A 7002-nucleotide genomic window follows, 5' to 3' on the forward strand; every position below is an offset into this window, starting at 1 on the left:
AACATCTGAAAAATACAATACAATAGAGACATATTGATATATCCCCTAAAATGCTGCTCAGAATGATCTCAGTCTGCAGCAGCACAGTCTGTCTCCATCCGAAGGTCACATATTTGATTTGATTTTCTCCCCACAAACATAATGCTGTTGTAGCAGCTGCATCAGGTTCCATCAGATAGTGTTCCTGGCAGGTCGGCTTGTTGTCACCTCTGCCGTCAACACCGTCCTCCCGGTCAGCCCACCTGCTGCTGCTGTAATCAGCGGACTGATCCAAGGTCTGCTGCTGCATTGTCTGCGGCTGACAGAAACGCTGCCTGTCAACACAGAGCTGTGACAAGAGGCACGTCCCAGTTCAACACACACTATTGCTGCAATGCTTTGTGTCTTTTATACCATCACTGAATCACACACATACTCAGAATCTTATTACGAGTAGAGCAGGCATCATCATAGGGGCTTAAGGGTATATCATGAGTCTGCATGGCTTTCTTCCTCTAAATCCATGCATGCAGTCCTGCTGTGAATCTGAATGATGATTTATGTGGGATTGAGATAGCACGGGGAGTCTCACTTTCATGTCTTAAAAATGTGTAAAGTAAATGTAACTATGCAAAGTTTTTCATGCAAATATAAAAATACTGTGGATTAAAAACAGCATATCCATTAAAATTGTGCTTCTATCTCACATTTGTAAATTTGACTAAGATGTTGAAGTGAATGCTATTTCCAGGAACAAAACGTATGATTATAACTCCTACATTAATGTAGCTTTAACAAATCCCTCTTAATGCACCCAACACATCCAATCATCCCACAGCAAGCACTCCTGAGATGGTGGAGGTTTCTCAAAGGCACTTCAGTAGTACTCAGGAAGTCAACTGGCACCTCTCCAGCTACCAGAACAATTTCCAGACTTTGTCCGCACAGACTTGAACTGGCGACCCTTCCGCTCCCATGCCAAGTCCCTATAGACTGAGCTACTGCCTGGATTATCTTGTTACTTGGAAACACAACTTTGTCGGTCAAATATAACGAAATCAACTTATGAAGTACCAATTGTCTTGTGGTTGCAGGTTCAACTCCCGATCCTGAAGCTATTTAGAACATCATCCCCCACTTTCTGTACCGTATACCCACATGTCCTGTCTTTCTTCAGCTGTCTTGTCTAAATAAAGGCAAATAGCCCAAAAATTAATCTTAAGATATAAAGAAATACCAAGATGAAAAGCCTTAGTGTCCTCAATCGTATAGCTTAAAAAAAGGATAAACCAATGAATGCATCACTTGTAGTGATCTGGAACCCTGAAGATGAGCCTTTTGTTTTTCTCCTCAACTATATACATACAAGTACAACACAGTACCAGTCTATCCACTCAAGACTCCAAATAAAATTAAAAAATCTTTCTATTAACCCTATTTACAGCTGAACAAGTGTCTCTTTTCTCTTATGGTTTAAAATATATCTCTCTTTCTTTATTGAACTAAAAGAGGACTAAGAAATAGAATTAGTTGGTTGGTCATGATGCATCAGATTAAAGTCATATCCATTACAGCCAAGCTGAGAAAGAGAAAAGTAAATCTGCACTCAATTTTCTACACGGTTGATCTTTTCTAAAATGGATTTTGTGCAACGTTGATGGGAAATCAAGTGGGGGGAAAATATAGGTGCATTTAGCTGGAAGCATTCAGACACTCAGGGGAAAAGGACCCCATCCATGATCCCTGATACTTTAACTTATCAGAAATTGGCCGTGCATTAAATAAAAAGTTCTCCATTTAATGCTCTAATCCTCTGATGAGTTCAGAGGGTTAAGCTTAAAGCAGAATAAGGAGACTGACTGTGTTCTGGTTAAAAAGAAAAGCAATACTCTTTGAAATGAACCATGACATGCACCCGACTACAAAATAAAGTGATCATTTTGTTCCATGCAGCTTTTGAAACTCAAGATGCATTTTACTGCACAGTGTCCATCTTCTTTAGGAAGCCAAGTCATATCAAAATGTGCCTGTTTGGTTCCTCAAAGTCCAGAAACATACCTTATGTCATCAGACTTGGACCAAATCTTTGTAAAAAAAAAAAAAAAATCTTCACACTTCAGAAAAACAGATGTTCGAACCAATATTCAAGACTTGGAACCTTATTAAATCTTAAGGAAGTCAAGATTTTTTGTTGAGGGTTGTGATGGTTGGCTTTCTCTAAGGGAGAGGGATGAGATCCAGATGTGTGCTGTGTCTGCTACTGGAGTGGAAGAGCGCACTCCAGCTTTCACATGTGGATAGACTACTGTCCAAATGTCTATCAGCTACTTTAAAACAGCAGCAAACACCAAAACAAGCCGACAGAGAGGATGGAATCTGACACCCCTTTTTCTAACAATCATGCATGATTTGTTCTTCAAAAATAAAATGCCTATGCACAGTCATCTCTACATTCTTCTGTGTTCTCTCTTCAGACAGCGTGATGAGTATCTAATCAAAACTTGGATGCTGGTTTGAGTGTCTGTGATTATCTCTAGTAAGTATGGACACACAGTATTTCTCAATCCTGCATGAACATTTAAGATCAATTAACCATAGGTGCACTGTAAAGTTTCTGGTTTTGACTTAAGTTATAACTGAGTTAATAAATGTGAACAATTAGCAGCGTGGTTCTGACAGTTGGACAGTGGGAATGTATTGTGTGATGTTACTGAAAGATAATGAAAGGTCATTTCAGGTTGAAAAGGCCATCTTGACTGATACTGCTACCTGGAATTTATGAAGATAAAGGTCAGGCTGAGCCTTTGTTAGTGTCCCATTTTCTTTTAACCAACATTTGCAGTAATAGCAAGACCATCTTGATTTCATCTTATAAGAATCAGGCATTAGAGGTAAGATAAGGTAAAAGTGTAACCAACATTTTCATTCCTCTCATTGTGGAAGTGTAGAAAAGGTTTACTTTCTCATGTTGTCTAGAAAGTGTTTTTGTTGAAAGTAATGGTAAGTTGAGCATGTATAGCACTGTTCTAGTCTTGTGACTACTCAAAATGCTTTTATAGCACAGGTCACACCCATTCACACCCATTCCCATAAGTACACACTCATTTCCATCAGTATCAACTAACCCCATTCATACACATTTACAGTGGGAGCAGCTTGGGGTGTCTTGCACAAGGTCCGACACATCAACATTTGGCTGCAGGATCTGGGTATCGATCCCCTGCGCTTCCAGTTGAGAGACTGTACCAACTTTACCACTGATCCACAGCTTACCCGAGAGTATCGGGGTGGGTATAGCATCATTTCAGTCATGGTGAACTTCTGCAGTTAAGATGTTTTTCTGGGCTTTTTTTTTTCAAAGGGAGACAATGTGAGAGTGTGTTGTCTCTAAACCAGTATTTACTTGGAATCTAGCATCCTATTATTCTCCACTGATAAGAAAACTGCAAACTTTTTGCAACCTTGACATTTTTTTACCACAAGCCTAACAAAAGTTTTAAAATAAAAATAAAATAGATTTTGTCTTTAATATTGAAATATGCTCAATAATTTACGTCTCAGATATTCAATGTAACCAAAAATCTACTGACACACACACAAAAATGTTCAACTGCAGCTCTACTCAGTCCACAGACACCATTCAGCGCCGTGCTCATGCTCACTGGTCTGCATACATGACACACGCTTTTTGTGCATTGCCTTTTCAATACAAGAATGTTTTGGTTCTCAGGGGACCACACAAAATGAGGGCAAACTATGTTTTGTTGTTCCTTTTTGGGTCAGCAGAAATCTAACATACTGTAGAAGAGCATAGAGGGAAAAAAGCCCCAAAGCTTCGTCATTTATCACCAGAGCCCTAACAACTCTGCAGCTCATACAGCCTAATGGCTCAATTATTTTAGTAAAATGGTCCCCACATGTTTAAAAGTGCAGCTATGTTGATGCCAAGGCGTCAGCTAAGCCAGAACAAATGTCCCGTACTTGAAAACAAATAATTATGCATTAGTACACAAGCAGAGACAGATATGAGAGCATTATATGCACTGACAGCCATGTTTCTTTAACAGTTACATTATGTGATAAGTATGTAAACCTCTCAGACTATAAATGTTAAACACATGAACTCAGTGCTGGGTGCTTCGCTGCAAACACTTCAGGTGGCAGAATGAATGAGAAGAGTGGCTCCTGTGGAATATAAACTGTAACCAGTTTTTGCTGGGGGGAAAATATAGGTGCATTCTTAAAAGAGCAAGACGTCTTTTTGTCAAAAGCCTTTGACTCCCACTAGACACTCTCACAAACTTACACATACACCAACTGCTATTAAATCAGCTGATATTGTGGAAAAGCTACAGATATCTGGGTGTTGTTCTTGATGACAAATTGTGTTTTGAATCTCATGTCAATGCTACCTCTTTAAGAAGGTACAGCAAAGACTGTTCTTTTGACGGAACATTTTATATTTTCTGTTTCTTCTGAGATGATGACTCGCTTTTATGAAAGTTTTATTGAATCTGTTTTAAACGTTTGTATTGCTGCATGGTTTGGAAGCCTGATCTTAACCAATAATAACAGACTTGGGAGTAGCAAGTAGCAAAATATCAGGGAGGGGTCAGGCCGGGCTTCTGACCATTTATAACAAGCAGGTCCTGAGGAGAGCTAAGGCTATACTGGTCTGCTCTAATCACCCACTTCACAGTGAGTTTACCATCGGGTCGTCGTTTTAGAGCTCCGGTGAGAAAAACTAAAAGACTCAGGTCTCATTCTTCCTGGTTGAAATTAATTTAATAAATAGCAATTAGCCATTTGGTTGGTCTTTTTGCACTTTAACTGCACATTTGCACACCACCTCCACTTTGCACTTAACTCCTTTGGTAGGAATTCCCATTTTGGTATGAGCTCTTCACTGATTTTATTGCAATGTTTGATATTGTTTTATATGTTGTTGTTTTTTAAGGTGTATTTTTGGGCTTTTAATGCCTGTATTGGAGAGATAGGACAGTGGATGGACTTAGAAATCAGGAGAGAGTTGGGAATGACATAGGAGAGCCACAGGTCAGATTCAAACCTTGGCTACCCGCTAGGACCACAGCCTCCGTACATGGGTCACACGCACTAACCACTAGGCTACCGGCGCCCCCCCCTTGTCTGATATATATTTACTTTGTTTTAATTAAGATATTACGATGATGTTCTCCTTGTGTTTGTTGTCTTCTGTGTGCTCCTACACAGTTTCCCTTGTGGGGCAATAAATAATCTGAATCTGAGTCTGAATCTAAATATCTAAATCTCTGCTTTTAAAATGAAGAAGGAATCTTGTTTCATGCGAATCAGCTTTTTAAACTCGGCAGAAGGAAAAAAAACTTGGTCTATAAAGTAACGTTTATAAGTGATAAAACAGTGCCCCCTACAGGCGAAATACTTACACTGTCAAATAGATTAAACCCAGACCTTATAAAGCTCACTGAAGTGTATAAAATCGTTTTACTTATACATTTATGTAACAGAAGTTGTATTTTGCTTGCATTTATTTATTTACTTATTAGATCATTTATTTAGAGGTTCAATTGTAGAAGTTGTGCAATGAGTTCAACAATGTGATTTGTTAGATTTTGCTTGCTTAGAAATACATTTTAATGTAGCTAAAAAAATGGATTTAAGAAAAGAAAATGAACCTCCCACAATAACAATACAATACATTTTCATGAGGTATATAAGCATCTTTGTTTTTGTTTTTTGTAAAGGTCAAACACATTAATGTAATCAGACATGTAGAACTCATGTATGTGTTGTTTCAACAGCTTTCTAGTAAATTACGTTAATTAAATATAGGCTATACATTAAACTTTTAAATATTACATAAATATATTATCCTGATTGCGTATCAAATGGTAACATCAACTTGGGAAATATTATGTCTGTAATGTAGGTGTGACTGTTTTCAACTACTTTTGGTTCCTTACTTAATGTAAGATCAGTATAGTCTTAGATTTTGTATCCAAGGCCTGACTGAACTGAAGACAGTAACACACTATGCACACTATGTAAAGTTTATTCTTACGAGTGTTACCTACAATTGAGTAAGGCCCTTCCTGTGAGATTCTTATGGTTTTGTAACTAGGACTTTATATGTGTTCATAATAGGCTGCTTACCAATAGGGGCTGCAAAATATTTAAAATTGAATCATCAATGTCATCTTTCTTTCATTTAGGAATCTGCGACACTTAAGCTGTTTGCTTAAACTGGCTAGCTTATTGATACCACAGGTTGATTGATCCAAATATTGATTTCTAACACTTGGGGTTAGACCCTCACGTTAGCTTGCTGTATATCCAAACAAGCTTGCAGAATGTCTGCAAATGTATGTGCTTTTTTTGTTTACTACATTTTTATTTTAAAAAAGCCTACCGGAAGTCCAACAGAGTCAGAGTGGTAAAGAGAAGAGACACAACAGACTCTCCCTGAGTGTGGAAATGATTGGTTGCTTAGATATTCATCCAGCATACGAAGGCCTGGTATCTTGGGATATTTTGATCTCTGAATACTGTAAATATTCGAGGAGATTGATAAGGTTGCCCTTTCTTGTGTCGTGTCATAGCGGTTTATACATACTCGATAGCAAATATGAGACCGGTTTGTCCATGAAGACTTTGCTGCAGGATTATAATAAAGGATTAAACACAACATCTACAAGAAAGAGCATTCATTTAACAATTTTGTACTCCCCAATACTTATCCACGAGTAAAGTAGGAAGTTGAATAAATAAGAATATCAACAGTGAGAAAGAACTTATAAATACAAGAAACAGAAACAAAGTTTCAGTAAAACTAATCTTGGTATAGATTTGATGTGAGGAACTAGTTTTAATAATATCCTCTTCAAAGGATAAGACAATAAGGAAGCACACGGAAAAGAAAAAAACAAACCAACAACAAAAGACAGTGAGGACTGTCAGTCATTTTACAGCCACCCAAAACAGCTTTTAAACAACAATCAAGGTGATATGTTGCGTCTTCTCATT

This window comes from Labrus mixtus, chromosome 5 (genome assembly GCF_963584025.1).
Source record: "Labrus mixtus chromosome 5, fLabMix1.1, whole genome shotgun sequence".
In the NCBI taxonomy this organism is placed as follows: Eukaryota; Metazoa; Chordata; class Actinopteri; order Labriformes; family Labridae; genus Labrus; species Labrus mixtus.